The sequence below is a fragment of the Falco naumanni genome, chromosome 1 (genome assembly GCF_017639655.2).
Source record: "Falco naumanni isolate bFalNau1 chromosome 1, bFalNau1.pat, whole genome shotgun sequence".
In the NCBI taxonomy this organism is placed as follows: domain Eukaryota; kingdom Metazoa; phylum Chordata; class Aves; order Falconiformes; family Falconidae; genus Falco; species Falco naumanni.
Genome location: NC_054054.1, coordinates 20,306,634 through 20,323,164, shown reverse-complemented (window position 1 = coordinate 20,323,164; position 16,531 = coordinate 20,306,634). Strand labels below are relative to the sequence as shown.

The following is a 16,531-nucleotide window of genomic DNA, read 5'->3' as shown; positions in this document are numbered from 1 at the left end:
TCTAAAGAAAACTGCATCCGCAGACAGCTGACCGATGAGTTCACATTATAAAAGAGTGTTCAGGAGTTCATCCACTGAAAGGCCATTTATGGGCTTTACTTTCTCACGGTCCGAACTCTGGAAAGAGTTACTCCATTTGTAAGAGTTACACAGCCCATGCATATCCTCCCATTGTTTCAAGTTAAGGGAACATCAGCTGTTTTTTCTATTGTGAACAGGGGCCACGATGGAGGGCTAATTGCTTCTGTTCACTTAACTGTCTGTTTTATGAGGCCAGGCTATTGCATGCACTGATGCTGGACAATGGGACAGCAGTCTGGATCTGTGATCTCCGTTAGACAATGAGTATTTAGGCCACTTCTGAAGGATTTGGCAAGAAAACCCCTTGTTTCTTTTTCCAAGCAATAAAAAACCCGTAAAAGATAATTAGGTAATTCAGAGTGGATAATGATTATCCATGGTTTGGAAGGAATTTCTTTTTGACAAAAACTTCTCTGCATCTATAGTACAAACTGATTTTACTGGAAACTTGCTATCAGGCAGAGGAAGCAAGCTTCCCAGAGAAAATTTTAAAGGTGTGAAATGTTTGTTGGGTTGTTAAGGCTACGTACACACAAGGATACATAAAGGTTTTTCCTAGCAAGCCCTATTACATTTTTGCTAAAGAAAATTTGTCCATCTGTACCACCTGATGAGATCATGATGCCTGGGTACAGAAAGCCCACAAGAATGGGCTGATTTGGTGTTTTGGGGTTTTGTTTTGAGGCCAATGATCATATGCCAGATTCTCTAAGAGGCAGGTCTCTAAGCCTGCTAGAATCATGCTTTATTGCCTCTGTGGCCAAAAAAATTGATCCTACATAATAAATCTTAAATGGCCAGTTGATTCTGTAGCACCAGGGTACTGTGTTTGTTCCAGCTCCTCTTCCTTTCTTGGAGTGTCAGATGGCTGAACACAACAGGAAGCATTTTAGAGATGCTGAGGTGAAATCGCATATGCAGCCAATTTCTTATTGCTGACCTTACTATTTTAATGATGAAAATTAAAGGAGCCCCATGGATGTTGTAGTCTATACAAGACCCTTATTCAGAGCAATGCTACTCACAGGAACGGGGGAGGCAGGAAGATGGCTTGGGCCACCTCTGAGGTTGATGGGAGAATTAAACATCAGTATAGAGTCCTGCAAGGAAGAAAACAGTTTGTCAGGACAGCAAAGAACCAGGGTATTTTTCCCAATATGCTGCTGTAAGACAATCATGATATTGGTGAACAGAAATTTCCTTTGGCTTGGGAGGGAGGGGATCTGCAATTTACAGAGCCGTGTGTTCACATGCTGTTTAAATGCAACGGATCTGTCTTTCTGCAAATTTAGGTCGCTGGAAGAACATAGGATTTTATTCTTTTTTAGTTTTGCAGGGGCACAGTTTAAAAAGCATATAAGGAGATAGAAAAGAAAGGAACAGAGGATTATTTTATTTTGCATGTTTGATAGAGGCCCCTTTACAAGAAGGAATTCATTGCAATACGGTTCATTATGCAAGGTAAATACAGTGTTTCCATCATACTGCTTGTTTTTTCCTTCTGTGACACATGCAAACCTGCTCATTTACTCACCAGAAATTTCACGATATGAGTCAGAAAACTTACTATGTAGCTTCCCCACTTCAGCTCACAACTGCATGCAGCCGATGGGGAAATGAAACACACCTTAAAAAATGTCTGAATATATCCACTGACAAAAATACTTGGCTTACACTGTTGGTTTTTTCAATTTCTTGTATCGTACTGTTCAGCAGCATTCAAATTGCTGCCAGGTTTTTGATTAATCCAAAAAATGTAATGAATTTGAAATATTGATATTTATTTAAAAAATCAGATGTTGTTTCCATTAGCTTATACTGTTGCTCTGGAAGTTCTGGCAATCCCAGTTATGCCAAATAACTTAAAACTATGGAACTCTAATAATACCAACCTAAAATTCATATGAGCCCTGGGTTAGAGACAGTTTTTGTCTTGTGCAAAGGGAGGATGCCATGAGGTACTAACAAACGCAGTCTTGCTTAACCCTTTTTTAAAAATTTAGTAAGCTCAGTCTCGAAAATAGTTAATGCTTAACTTTTGTAACTCTGGCAGTTCCAGGACCTCACTGCTTATAACCATCATGATTTCCAGCTTAAACATACTTAGAGCCAATTATCCCTGCTTGCTCCTAATACTAAGGTTGTTCTTCGATTGCTTAGGTAGCTTTTCTACCTTGATACTCACTCATCTCCAAAACATACTCGGTGACAATGACTGTATCCTCAATCTTGTCAGGCTGTGGAAGCTGTGATCTCCACTTTTCCTTTGTATGATAGATTGCCCATTCCTCCTATCACCCTTTTCAGCATCAGTTTGAACTCATTTTTCTCAGTCATGGGTAGTCAAAATTATACACAGCCTTTCTTGTGCACAGCACTCTTCTCAGGACCTCGTACAACAGTGCTAACACTTCCCTATCTCTACCTGAAACATCTTTCCTGATGCATCCAAGTGCCACTTCTATATTGTATATGGTTATCACATTTACATGGTTTCCTGGTGTAGGGGGCATGCATTCTTCATGAGGGCAAGTTGGACACACAGACCTTTTTCTAACGCTAGCTGTAATACGTTTTGCCGATGAAACAAATCACAAAAATCCCGTATGGTGAAAACTGCTTACCAAAACCCACTTATAAAATAGGTTGCCAAAGATTTGTTGAAAAGCAACTATCTACTGAAACTGGTATTACATCTGGATGTAGTGAACGTGCATGAAGTAAGTGAATCACTTAATCAGCTCTGTTAAAGAGGCAAAAAGTGAATGTTTGTTAGACATTATTGTGACTTGCAAACACAAAAGCATTCTTATAACTGCTTATTGCTTGCATTGCATTCGTGCCAGGCGGCCTCCCACCAAAATGAAACTTCTATTGTACTGGGTCTCAAACAAACATAAATTAAAGCAAAACAAAGAAAATATTCCTCAGCAAAGTACTTCCTACTCTAATTTGGAGAAAAAAAAAAAAAAAAAAAAGTCCAGGGAAGGTGGGTGCTTAGGTCGCTAGCAGCTGACATTGGAAATAACTCTATCATCTGGTTTCATTTAACTGTTGTTGATGAGTAGCCATTTGAAGAAAAATTGCATAGCGACTCTTCACAAAAAGCAGTACAGTGTGAAACACCCATTCCTTTCTATGAAATCGGGACCCATCTCTTCGCAAGCCTGCACATGAGTGCAAGCATATCTTTTTGCACTGTAAGTTTGACTTGCCTCCTGACTCCAGTGTTGAAAGGGAGGAGAGGATGGCTAGTGACTACTCACCACTGAAAGCCGCGCATCCACGCAGCCTGCAACCAGAGCAGCCAAATAGCTTCTTTCATAGTGAATCTGGGAACAAAACGGACGCATTAAGAAAAGCTCAGGAAATATAAAGGAAGTATTAAGAAAATACAGTGAGGGCATGGCAGAAAGATCTGCTAACAGTATGGAACAAGGAGGCACATAATTGTGTTTGATTTTACACTAAAACTAGTTCTAGAAGAGCATGCTTATTGTTTGAAAGGCATTAGTTCTTCCAAGATCTCTGTCGTCTTCTCATCATAATTCTCCTCTGCAAAGGCTTAAGAAAGTCAGATGGCAGGAAAAAAATCTGGATTTAACACTCATGAAAAGCAGATTGAACTGAGGTCTGGTTTTGAATCAGCATATGCCAGCTAAAAAGCTAATCATACCCCTGCCCAAGTTTAGTGCTTTTGGAGAAGAGCATGCCTGCAGTAATCAGTACAATTGCTAAAACTGTTTCAGAGATTCCCAGGATGCATATAGCTAAAAAAGCCCCACAAAACAGTAACAAGTTTCAGCATTAAAAAAATCAGGTGAATAGGATTTGCCTTGTTAGACTGACATATGGATGGCAATCCAAATGCAATGCTGGAAGCAGTGCTAGGAAAAGCCTCTGGTAAGAAACAGAAAACAGTGCTTGCAGTTAGCTATAACATGTTACTCACAGGCATTGCTGACTTACAGAGTTCATCCGTACAACCGCTATGTTGTATAATAATTCAAACACTGGCTCACTCCAGATTTTGCTCTTTAAAAAAAAAAAAAAAAGATGGCCAAACTGCTGTTGATCACCCTGATGTGATAAAAACAAGAGTCCTACTGACCAGAAGGTAGGTGGCTCAGCAAAGGAGAACCACTAACACTCTCTGGATTTATGCTGATGTAGTTGGGTTCAGCTATGTGAAAGCCACCTGAGAGGAGATGTGAGGCAGCCATCCCAGTGGTGAGATGATTTAGGCAATGCAAGGAAGCTCCAGGCTTAGGAGCTGAGTGAAATGGGGATAGAAGAGTAATGCAAGGAAGCAAGGACATACCCTCAGGACAGGCCAAAATTAGCACTAGGAAGCATTAGGAAAAGCCTCGGCTGTAAGCCTCAGACGTGAAACTGGCAGTTGAGCAGCAGAGCACACCAGCTGGGAATCATGCTATGCAATGAAGCAAGCAGCAGCCTAGAAGGAGCCTCTTTCCTCCAACCCCAACACCACGCAGTAATACAAGTGAATAGTGGTGAAGCTTACCAGCCCACCGCGACAAGGCGTTACAGGGTAATCTCTGGCTTCAGAGGTCCTGCAGACAGAGATACAACAGGAAGAAGAGGTGAACCAAACTTAACAGGACTTGATGGAAGGAACTTTGATGGATGAAGGTGTCTACAGGGCCACAGGGGGGCCAGCCTTTGTGTACATGGCTGAACCGCTAGCTACTGCTCTGGTATTTCTGTAACTCCATATAAAAAGACAGAATGCAGTTACAAGCTCGGAGGCTTTTTGTGTTATTACACAATGTAGAGAGTATGAAAAACATCCTAAAAAGAATGCCACAAAATCCGCAGAAGATCCCCACATCTCACTTTCCATTTGGGAGAGGCAGAGACTGAGGCAAAACAACTTCCTAATGGACTTTGAATAGACAACATTCATTACTTTGCCAGCTTATAGGCTCAAACATTACTTATCTAGTCCAAAGTAATTATGGTTAATGAGACTACAGGTAATCTAAATTACAGATTTTCCATGAAAACAATTTAATGCTACCGCTTCACCCCAAAGCAGAATTTGAAGTATTGCCCATCTTCAGACCATGTTGACAAAATTAGTGCAATATTTAGAGACATACTGGAAAAGAAAGATTTTTTTTTCTACTCTTGCAGAACAGTTTCAAAGCAGAAATGGTATTACTTAGCAAGCGCCACATTGATCACTGGCATACTGTAATAGGTTCTTCACTGAAAGTCAGCCTAATTAGGTCTGGATATTTAATCTGAAGAATGGTTGCCACGATTGAGTTACAGTCGTGTGATGGCTTTGAACTCAACTTCATTCATTACATATAGGTGAGAGGGAGTGTAAACACTTCCAAATAGAGGTGGCTTGCCTTGTGGCTGACCGGCCTGATCTCCATAAGCTTCGTAGAAGCTCACAAATTTCATACAGCTAGTTTCAATTAGCTATGTTGGCTGCCACAGCATCCCCACAATGGCAGAATCATCTGCAGAGAACTAACTTCAAAAATTAGCTGCTTGTCTTGGGGCGAGCACTAGACTAAATGGCTTTCAGTACCTTCAGCTCCGGTGTACCTTACTTAGCTGCAGTCACGTTGGGCAGTCCACGTCTAACCCATTAGCCACTGTGTGACATTGGCATAGCCACCGTAGAGCTGTGAGACACCAGGCTAAAGGATACCGCTGCGAACCCCAGTAGCCTGATTCTGAGCGATGATGAAGATCAACTCAGAGGTATCATCATGCATTCAAACTAGAGCTGCCTGTGTAGAACCAGGGGAAACATTTCTCTAAATGCATGGACAGCACAGAATTATTTCAGTGATGGGTACTTGAGAAACACACAGAACAAAAAAAGTGATCTTCCTTTTCATCTGTCCTTCTCGTGTGCTTCTCTGAGCAGGAACAAGTCCATGCACCAGAGCTGGGTAGTAGAGAGCCCAAGCTGAAGACTCCAAACCAGGATTTAGATCTCCATTGAAACTCTGCTCAGTAAACTTCTAACCAGTCTCAGTAAACTTCTAACCAGTCTGCAGGAAAAGCTCGTGATCCTTTTGCTAATAGCATACTTATGGAAGCCCCTTGTTGCTCTTTAATATTCCTCCAACTTGGCTTTTGCCTTTGCCATTTCACCAGTAAGTATTTTAATAAGTAATGATTTTATATATGCACCTTGCTTGCCTGTCCTTGCTGCTGCTTCTTGTATGGTCTCATTTCCATTTCAGCCCACAAAACAGCTCCTTGCTTAGTCAGGAGGACCTCTGCCATAATTCCCTGCCTTCCTGAGCAAGGGTCAGTTTGGTCCTCAGCTTTCAGTAAGTTTTCTTCATAATCAGCTCTCCTGAGCACCTATGCCCCTTGTGGCAGCTTCTCAGAAGATCTTAAATAATTAGCTCACTCTTGCTTCCCTCTGCAAATTATGATCTGATTATTCCCACAGCTGGTTTTAATAATTTTTTGAACAATGTTTGATTTATCTGATAGGGAGAACAAGAGTCAGTTTTCATACATTTCTCCTATTCCCAGGTCATTTTTTTATTTGAAGAGCAAATATTCTTGCCTTTCTTTTTCAACCCAAAATATCTGGACTAATGAAGGCATGTAGAAAAAAATGTGCTTTATCTAGTTTGTAGTAAGAATCAGTACTTTCAGAAAACAGCATGCATTTTACAAATTAATGTAAAATGACAAAATTAGAGCACAACTCTTCTTCATGTCTAGTTGTTGTCACTAGAGTGGGCCCAGTAATAACTACAAGGAAGAAAATTAAAACCAGAAAAAACCCCACATGTGTCTTTTGTCCCATATTACGCCTATGGCTTAATTATACAGATGCATTGTGTGCTTAACTAAAAAGCAATAAAGGCACTGCAAGAAATACCATTAATGAGTCAGCATCACCCCCTGAAGATCAGCTTAGTTTCTGGAATCTTTCTAGTGGAAATGCCTTTTATTTCTTCTGTTCAGTTTTATCTTCAGCGGGCCATATCCAGAAGTCTCCAGTTTGTTGGTACTGGTGTAAATAGCTACCCAAGGGCAGAGACTGAGGTAATGAGCAAGATTACAGTCAAATCCTACCAGTTCAGCAGTATGTGTCCACCATGTAGAGGGTAAACTATGAGAGATGTTAGCACAGAAGTAACAACTCAAAGATGCCTTAACAGGAGATTTTAAAGTTGAGAATAGTCTACGGTGGGATGAAGCCACATGGTGAAATCACGAAAAGCATGAAGGCACATGGTGGAAACATGAAAAGCAGGAAGGCATGTGGTGGAAACATGAAAAGCAGGAAGGCACATGGTGAAAACATGCAGCATGGGGGTGATGCAGAGAACATGGCACTAAATTATGTATACATCCTGGAAATTCTTGCTGTGAGGAATTTCAGGATATTGGACATTCTCAAGATATTTATCGTTCTACGGCCTCTTCAAAGACTTAGGACTTGGCAAACTAACTTTTGGAAGCTGAAAGCAAGCCTCCTCTGAAGGCAGGGTAACTCATTAAGAACTGCTGCAGGACTGCTCTTCACCTTCTAAGCGCACTGGTTTTGAGGAAGCATCCCACAACGTTTAAAAATCACATTTTTACCAATACGGTTTACGGAAAAAGGTTGAGTCAGACTGAAGGGAATTTTAAAGTATGGAAAGGGTAGAGTAATGTTTTTGTGAAAATTGCACATTTTGGCAAAGATAACAGTTTTTAAAGAAGAGTTTCAGGGAGGGGCGGAGCGGGGGGTAGAAGGGACTGTGAAAAAGTGTGTCTTGGAATGGCCGCCAAGCACACAGGGAAGGCACAACCTTGCTCCACACTTCCAGCTGAAAGGTGTCAAAGACCTCTCCAATAACGCCATGTGCCATGGACACATCCACCGACACAGATTCAAGATGAGCTTCTGTATCAGTGCATTTAGGTGATCTCCAAATATACTAGCGTGTTTTTTCCCTTTTTGCTGTAGCATCATTCAGTAGCCAGGGCCATGGGTTGTTGGGTCCATCCTGTGACTTCGGAAATGCTGCCTGTCTGCTCCGGATTTAAACACCTTGTTTCTACAGAGCTTTCATTAGCTGATGCTCCGTCCTGGTGTTGCCAGAGAACAGCAAGCACAAGGAACACATTTGGCTTTCTCTGAAAGCTGAATAATTCACTGGGTAATCTCCATGCTTGGTGAATGGAAAGCTGAAAGCTATAAATTGTATTTTAAAAGTTCATTGTGAACACAGAGTGCTGCAGGAAGTAGCAAGCTTATCAAAGATCTTTACGTTGCCTACAGTATCAAATGTTATGTTCACAGGGAGACCAGACAAACAAATTGGCAGGATATGTCAATAGAGTCTAGACTGAAAAAGGTCCCCTGAGAAGTTAATTTCCAAATCTTTAATCTCCCACATTTTATATATTATTATCTACAATAGTGCAGCTTTTCACACATCCCTACTTTAAGAAAAATGTTGTTTAAAACTGTTGAAAAAACATGGAAAGAAACAGAATTAATGTGTTCTTTTTTATATCTGACTGCGTGGTTTCCCAAATACAACTTGAAGCCCCATTCAGCAGAATATTTACATATGTGCCTGTGTCATTCAGACTGCCCACATGCTTCCTGTACTCACTGGGGCTCATCCGATGCTTTAAACTAGGTGTTGAAACGCCCCAGTGAATCACAGCCATAATTTAGATTTCTTTTTCTTTAAGGTGGAGAACAAAGAGCTAAGTCGTCCTCCTTGAAGCCACTAAAGAAAGGAGATTATGTGGGAAACCTGGGACCTCTTCTCCACTGGGTGACATCAAGAGCCTTGCCAACCCTACCGTGTCAAAAGTACTTCAGGTAGCGAGGTGTGACATGCTCCTTACCACCATTTCAGGCATTCTCAGATCATTAGCTTTGCATGCATGTGTTTTGTACCTGTGTTTGAGGAGAATAACATCTCTTTGGTTAATAAAAGTATCATGGAAAACATAGAAGATGACTGTGAACTCTTCCAAAAGGTGGCACTTCAGGGAATAGACTTGTTCAGAAAGAACTGAATTTTGAAGTTATGAAGGAAATCGCAGGTTACAAGATAGTCTCTGTTTTTAAAGGGCTATTTCAGCTTTAGCTCATTTTTCATCAAAAGTCACGGCTTTGGAAGAATTTCTGTCCAACTTGTGTGACAGAAGGATTTTATTAGAAGAAACTTGTATTGAATTAAAAAAAACCAATGCCATTATGTTCTGTGTGTTTTGTAGCATCGCTCATTGCTTCTGTCTGCTAAGTCTGGATGAAGAATTCAATCACTAATAACATAGTATTTGGTCTAATTTTGTGAAACTGAAGGGGAGGTGGTTTTTTTCTCCTCCAAGACATGCAAACCTTAATCCTTAGTTCTTTTAAGGAAAAAAGACTTCATCTGAATACGATAGAGCACATAGGTTGTTTTGAAACACGTGCACTGTGTGTGCTCATGGACGTTCTTCTTCATATTCTACTTACATAGCTGTCATTGCTTGCGTATTACAAGAAAAGGTGGAAAAAGCACAGCCTCCGAACAGATCATTAGTATTTCATTCCTCCCGATATGGTTATTTCTTTAATTTCTCTTCCTTCTCCCAGAGAAGCATATCAGATTGTTCTAGACAGGATCCCTTACCTATGACTCTTCTTGTACACAGGACAGTCACCAATGCAGAATATCCTTTTAACAAGTTGATTCCAAAATCACTATGATTTTATGTCACAATAAAACATACTGTATGGAAAGAGCACATAGGCAGTTACTTCCTGCTACAAACGTCCACTGAGCACTCCTCATGACATCTGGGGAACCTGTCTTACCCTATTGCTTTCTTCTTGCTTTTCAGGTTATTTCACTGAAGGAATGAGACCACATCAACTACAAACTTGCATAGAAAAAGCACACAAATTTTAGATGTTAATCTCCAATTACCAGTGACCAAAGGGGCAAAGGACCCCATACAAATGCCACACTCAATATTCCTCACAGGTGAGTTCTTTCTATAGCCCTCACTCTTCTTTGTCAACTCTTTTCTGACAGCAGAGTTAGAAGTTTCTGGTTTTATCAGTTCAAGTTTTGTCTGTATACAGTGTTTTCATCTGTCCATCCCCTCTCTGCCAAAGAGAAATGACCCCTTACCCCTGTTGCCAAATTAGACAGCCTTCCTGTGTTTCTTGGAAAATTACCTTTATGGTTCCTTTAGGGAACCACGGTACTCTCAGGGACATCTGTAATGTAGCCATATAATTCTTTCACTGCAACACAAAGGTTTTACTTACTGAAAACCAGCAGTAACACTATTTAGAACATTATGCAAAGGAAAACACATCAAAATACCTTGAAAGATGGTTCGTCAAAGACTTGAAATTCACAGTATTGCCCAGTCCTCTTTCTGACTTTTGAGTCTTTTCCATAACTGATGGGTTGCTGGAAGATAAATGTGAGATACAAAGAAATAAAAGACAGTAGTTAATAGGATCCTACCAGCTCTGACAGTTTACTGCGCTTTTTGAATTTATACTTTCAGTATGTCTTTCCCCAAATAGCCACAGCCCTTCACCTTTTGTGCTTTAGTCTCCCAATGCATCACTTTCATGACACTGTTCTCTCTGAGCAGTCCTGTTAATGTTTAAAGTGTTGTGGAAACAATCATCAGAACCAACCAGTCTGCCTGAAGGAGTGAAAAGCTCTGTTTTTCTGGTAACAAAATACTAGTTTAAATATAGCAAAATCCTGTGTCTGTTACAGTAGTGCATTTAATGAGAAGCATTCTTTTAAGAGCTATTTTTGACATTTCTGTGACTCTGAAGCAATGGTGGTGTTTTGCCGATTTCTACTGTGTAATTTCAATATGCAACAATCTCTCCAAGTTAAATAATTTGGAATCCATGCGTGCTTTGCAGTTTCGAGATAATTTGATCTGAATAGCAGTTTCATGTAAATGTTTTGGCACTAACGAAAATATCCTCAACATTACTACTTACAGCTTGAAACACCAATAACTATTTTACATGCCAGCAATTAAAGAACATGATAGGCAGGTTAAAAATCATTAATTTCTCTCTCTGAAACTGGTATTTTCTCATTGAAAGGTTTGAAAACAAATTTATTTTCAGCAGGTTATTTCTGTATTAATGTGATACCAGCAACATCTGTGCAGCTACCTCTCTCCTCCTGTGGGCAAGCACTGTTCATGGGAGCCTGAAGGAACACAGCTCTTGCTTGCTTCACCCTACAGCTGTGGGGTAAACATGGGATACAATGTTTGAAGTGTTAAATAATTGGAGGAAGTGAATGGAGAATGATAACAACAGCAACAGAGAAATTTCTGAAGTGATTTGAGAAGGTTGTCTGGTGCAGGCTGGATGTTTGGTTATGTATGCACTGGATACCCACTTCTCTCTACTTGAATAATACATGGGAACCCAGAATTGTTTACTTTAAAATACCAAAATGAGAAAAGACCATGTTCTGAAAATAAAACCTGGGAGTTTCAAATCTGCCACCTCTAGGAAAGCCCAGTGGGAGGGATAGGATTGCTAGAATTAGGGGAGGCCGCCTTTTCGTTATTTGTTATCATTTAACAAAATCTGAAGGCATCTTCCTTTGCAGAGAGCAGGAAATAATTCCCATGCAGCTCCAGGGCCAGGCAGAGGTTATGGTGCCCATTTCACTTGTGGTGTTAAACAACGGAGGGCTTCCGGATCCTACTGGGACTGTACCGAGTCACCAAACACTGGAAGAGAAAAATCAAAAGAGCACATGTACAGTGGACTGTTTCTGACTTAGTAACAGATGAAAATATAGTGTTCTTTAGCCACTTTCTCCTTCCAGTGTTCTCAAATACAACCGGTTGTGTTCCACTACTGGGGAGATTTCTTAGGGTTACATTTGGGAGCACATGGTCAGCAGACAAAAAAAATGCAGCCAAACTGTTACTATTAATTGCTTTTTTGAGACTTGAACTTTGTGAATCAATGATGTTTTCTCAGCCTTCACTCTGAGTCTGCTTGGAATTAGTAGCCTAAAGTTTTATGGTGATAAACTCCGGTATCCCATTGAGAAGGACTAGGGTACGTGTTGTCTACATGCTAATAAACACAACCATGCTTGTGCATGTCACTGAAAAATAAAAAGGAATGTGCACATGGCATATATATAATACAACGTTAAGATGTCTGCATCTGGGAGACAGATTGTAGCTGCCACTTCAGTCCTGGGATGAGGCAACAACCCAAGCAATGCCAAGACCTGAGAGGTTCTTGCCTCATATGGAGTGAAATGTGGTGTCGTGGACTTCAGTAGCAAAATTCTCAATTACTTTTGTGTTTTGCCCAAGAAGCATTGGTATTCCCCATATATGGAAGGAAGTATTTTACCAGAAGAAGCATGGCTTTTGCTAATCACAGAATATGTAATCGCTTAGGCAATTTGTAACAGTATTGACAAAATATGAATCTTGGATGTGTTTTGCACAGACCTTCTAATCTTTTGATCCAAAGTTGCTTTTTATGCAAACTCTGAGGACTGTTAAATGTTGCTTGATTAACTTCTATACAATATTATGAATAGTGTGTTTGGAAAGGGCTAAGAAATACTGCTGGCTACAGCCCTTCAGCAAACCTCCCCAACAAACACAATTCCCTAGGTTTGTGCTCACATAGAACTGCATTTCTTGACATCTGCTAGCTCACCTTAATCAAGGTGTTCTTCTCATTATGGATCCAGTTTAACACCTTCCAGCACTACCAGTTTTTGTTCTTATAGCCTCCTCCATTTTCTCCCTTGTTTGTATAAAAGAAACATCTGGCATATCAAATGGCTAGCAATGCTCTGTTTGCTTTATGAAGCATAAACTCAGCTACAGCTATCAGCTAAATACCCTGTTATCATTAGACCTGCTCTTTGTAGAGATCCCGTCTCTCATTTGCAGGCTTGCGAGCCTCTCCACGGCAAGTTGGCTCCAGATGTGCAGTCATAGTGCTCCCAGTGGTGTGCAAGCACTGGGAATTGAGTTGCGACACCCGGCCAAAGCCTCCGGCAACCCCTGAGCCCTGTGCCTGCAGCCACCTCCTAATGGGTTTTTCATACTTGTCTGTGCTTTAAGGTTCCAAGCAGGGAACTTGCTCCAGGACTGGAGCCGTCCCGCTAGGGATTCGCAGAAGGGATAGGCTCATCCCCTGCACTGTCTCAGGGAATACTGAGCAGGAATTGAACTGATTGAAAAAACAGAACTTTCCGAAGCCCCTTTTTATTGTGGGGTGTTTTGTTTTGTGTTTTTTTTTCTCTTTGGCTTAACTCATTCTGGGTCGGTATTCTTTACAATGTTAACCTTTCTTGATCAGTGCTTTTAATAGAGCTGTCAGAGTCAACTGAGGAAGATGTTAAGAAATCTTCTGTCCCACTGCTGCATTACCAAGGATGTTTCAATGAAAACAGTCCTTTTGATCTTAGTTATTTGGGAGCTCTTCTTCTGCAGCTTGTACCTCAGCAGAAAATCTAACAATCTGTTTGTGCTTACTGGGAAAAAGATACTTGTCGCCTTGCCAACATAATTACATTGGTGAGTTAGGGAATAATGAGTGAGAACAGATGAAATATTTAGATATAAATAGTCTGTTTTCATGTGCTGTGATTGTCGCTAATAAGGCAAGGACGTGTGGTTTGTGGTTCAGGGACAGGATGAGGAACCAGGACATCTGGGTTCCTTTCCCAGCTTTACCACAGTGTATTGAAGAAGTCATCAAGCCTCTTTGTACCCCATCAGTTGGAAGTGGATAATATAATGCTCTGGTGACTAATTCTTTAATGCTGTCGTTCTCAGATGTTCAGAAGGGAAGAACGATACAAGTGTACGATTTTTACGTACTAGAAAGTGGCCCAACTAAAACTTTAAATACAGATACCCAGAAAGTCTGTGAATTACTTTATCCTATCCTGACTTTAAGAATCTGACCCACTTGCAATTTCGTAGCAATGACGGAAAAACAAGAGGAAAATTAAACCCTAATACAGAATGTTTGAACAAAATCCTGTCTGAAAGTATGTCAAAGTTTTCTGTAGCAGGTTTTTTCAGCTTTACACTCAGGCTTTTTCTTTTTTTTTTTTAAAGTAACAATAGGACTGCTGTGTACCTAACAGGAAGATGGCAATGATGTCCTTGATGACTGAAATGTGCTCATTGGTTCAAAGCCTGTAAACTGCTTAGGCCTTTAGCTCATAAGGCTTGGTAGGATTTAAAAAGGACCTACAGCGGTCATCTACAAAGGGCTGTGTTTCCCCTAGCCTATGTGTATTTTGCTCACTGCAGCTGTAACTAATAAATCATCAAACCACAGATTAAAAGCATGTAATTAGTATAAAAGTAATTAAAGCCAAGATTCATTCTACCTAGGAGTAAATACGCATATTTGCCATGTAAGTCATAGCGGAAAAGAGATAATTATTTTTTTAGTGTGCGTATGCTAGCAGAGAGTCTCAAAAACTCATGAGTTTAAATTCATGTGGGGTGAGCATTATATTATTTTAGGGTTCCCAGCACTTATTTAAAACAAATCTAGTAGAAAAAACAAGTCTGTAATGCAATAATAATTTCTTTACCTGCTGATGGATCCCGGGTATCAGATGGCTGTAGCTACATGAAAAAGATAAACAGCTGAATGGGAGCAGAACTACAGTTGGTAATGAGGACCTCACATCCACACTGCATGCGTGGTTGGGTTTTTCAGTCTGGTCCCATGTGCAGACTGGTTAGAGCACAGGAACTGTCATACTGGAGTACCCTTCTGATGGTGGTTTCACCCAAAAGTCCAATTTGTAAGCTCTGACCTGTAGTGCAAGAAAAAGCACGATAAGTGGGAGAAATCAGATTTGCTTCAGAAGTGCACTTCTGAGCTGAACTAGAATGCCAATGCACCCTCACCCTATTTGTACTCTTATCACTGAGCAAGAGCAGTACAGGAGGCTTGATTTGCACTAAGAATCCAGCTGGCCAGGCAAGACTGAGCACAAATTACTCCTTGCTGCAGGCAAGGCTACGCTCTAAATCACTGCAGTTGGACAATGCTAAAGCAGCAGCTGAAATACTTATCATGTAGTATAATTTCAGACTTTTTTGAAAGAGGCTTATGGCGATGCGTAAGAGAAATTGGCTTCAGTTTGCTGCTTTTATCTCATTTGAGAACATTCTTGAAAACAGTTTCGTCCACTGCAATATTGGCACAGGAGGTACAAATGTAAATAGGGAGAATTAGCTCTTCACCATCACTCTAAGCTAACGCCATGCCTTCTGGGATACTAAGGGAAAAGCGAATCTCCTGATGCACAAGAAATCCTCCAGGAATCTGCAGCGTTTCGTTTATTACCTTATTGACTTGTACTCTAAACCAGAGAAGTCTACAGTTAACCAAGCCCTTCCCCTTTCCTATCCCCAGTCCTTGCTTTCACCAGTCAAAACGGGTACATGGCCTGCCAGGAAATGTTTAGCACACCCCATCTGGGTCCCTGGTAAGGAGACGTAAGGAGCAGCAACCCAGGGCTTACTACTGAGTGCTCCCAGTAGAGACACAGCAGTTTGTGTTTGGAGTAGACTAAAAAGTCACGTCAGAGCAGGTGAAAACTGGCGAGCTGTCAGTTGAGATCCCTCATCCACCTCCAGAATCTTAGAAAACAAGTCTGCCTAAGGATACAGGGAACAGGTACCAGGAGACTCACCATCTTTTCCATTATAATTACACTCATCATAACGCTTCACATCATCATAACGTCTTTTGCACTAACTGCTCTAAAAAGACCCCCCAAACCAACACACACACATGCACACACATATCCCTAGCTGTGTATCTATGTATGTGAAGTCATGTAAATAACTATGTGGTGAGACAAAGCAGCCTGAACAACCAAAAGATTTAGCAACAAAAATTCTTTTCTGATGGCATAAATCCCACTAGTAGTAATTTCATCTTGAAATGGAAAGCATAGCATTACATTATTTGAGTGCAAAGGCCAAATTTCCCTGGTTGCCAGTTAGACCCCAAGCTCATACGAACACAGCAGGAGAAACCTAAAATGATTTTGTTTCCTAGTGGCACTAATTCCATTGCTGGAGAAAATGTAATTATATTTATATTGACATTATAATGATAACTTTGCAGGCCAGACTACATTCTGTCCGTTAGGCCAGATATAAATGAAGCACCAGCAGAGACCTAAGGAATTTCTGAATTTCTGTTCCTCGGTGGTGGTGTGCCTGGCAGCCCAGCTATAATTTCAGCAGTAAGAGGAAAGTTCATTCTGTGAAAAAGATAGTTAAGAATTAATTTTGTCTTAATTATAAAACCTCTCCATTTTGTATTGAACACAGCATCCTCAAACAAACTCCATGTTGTCTTTGCAATATGCAGACGAGTTTTTTGTCCTGTACAGCTGTAAAACTTGGAATGTCAACA

General features: G+C 40.6%; 1 long non-coding RNA gene across 2 annotated transcripts in view; it reads right to left on the bottom strand.

The window, feature by feature from the left end:
- LOC121083605 overlaps positions 1-4,720 on the bottom strand; it is a 30,423-nt gene extending 25,703 nt beyond the window's left edge. Inside the window, exons 1-2 of one of the 2 annotated variants that reach the window (XR_005826427.1) lie at positions 4,607-4,720; positions 3,348-3,413 (exon numbers count right to left, since the gene is read on the bottom strand). This is a non-coding gene — a long non-coding RNA (uncharacterized LOC121083605). Of the gene's footprint in view, positions 1-1,021; positions 1,167-3,347; positions 3,414-4,606 lie in introns of those variants that run through there. The other variant, XR_005826428.1, reaches the window with a different exon arrangement.
- Positions 4,721-16,531: the final 11,811 nt, after the last annotated feature.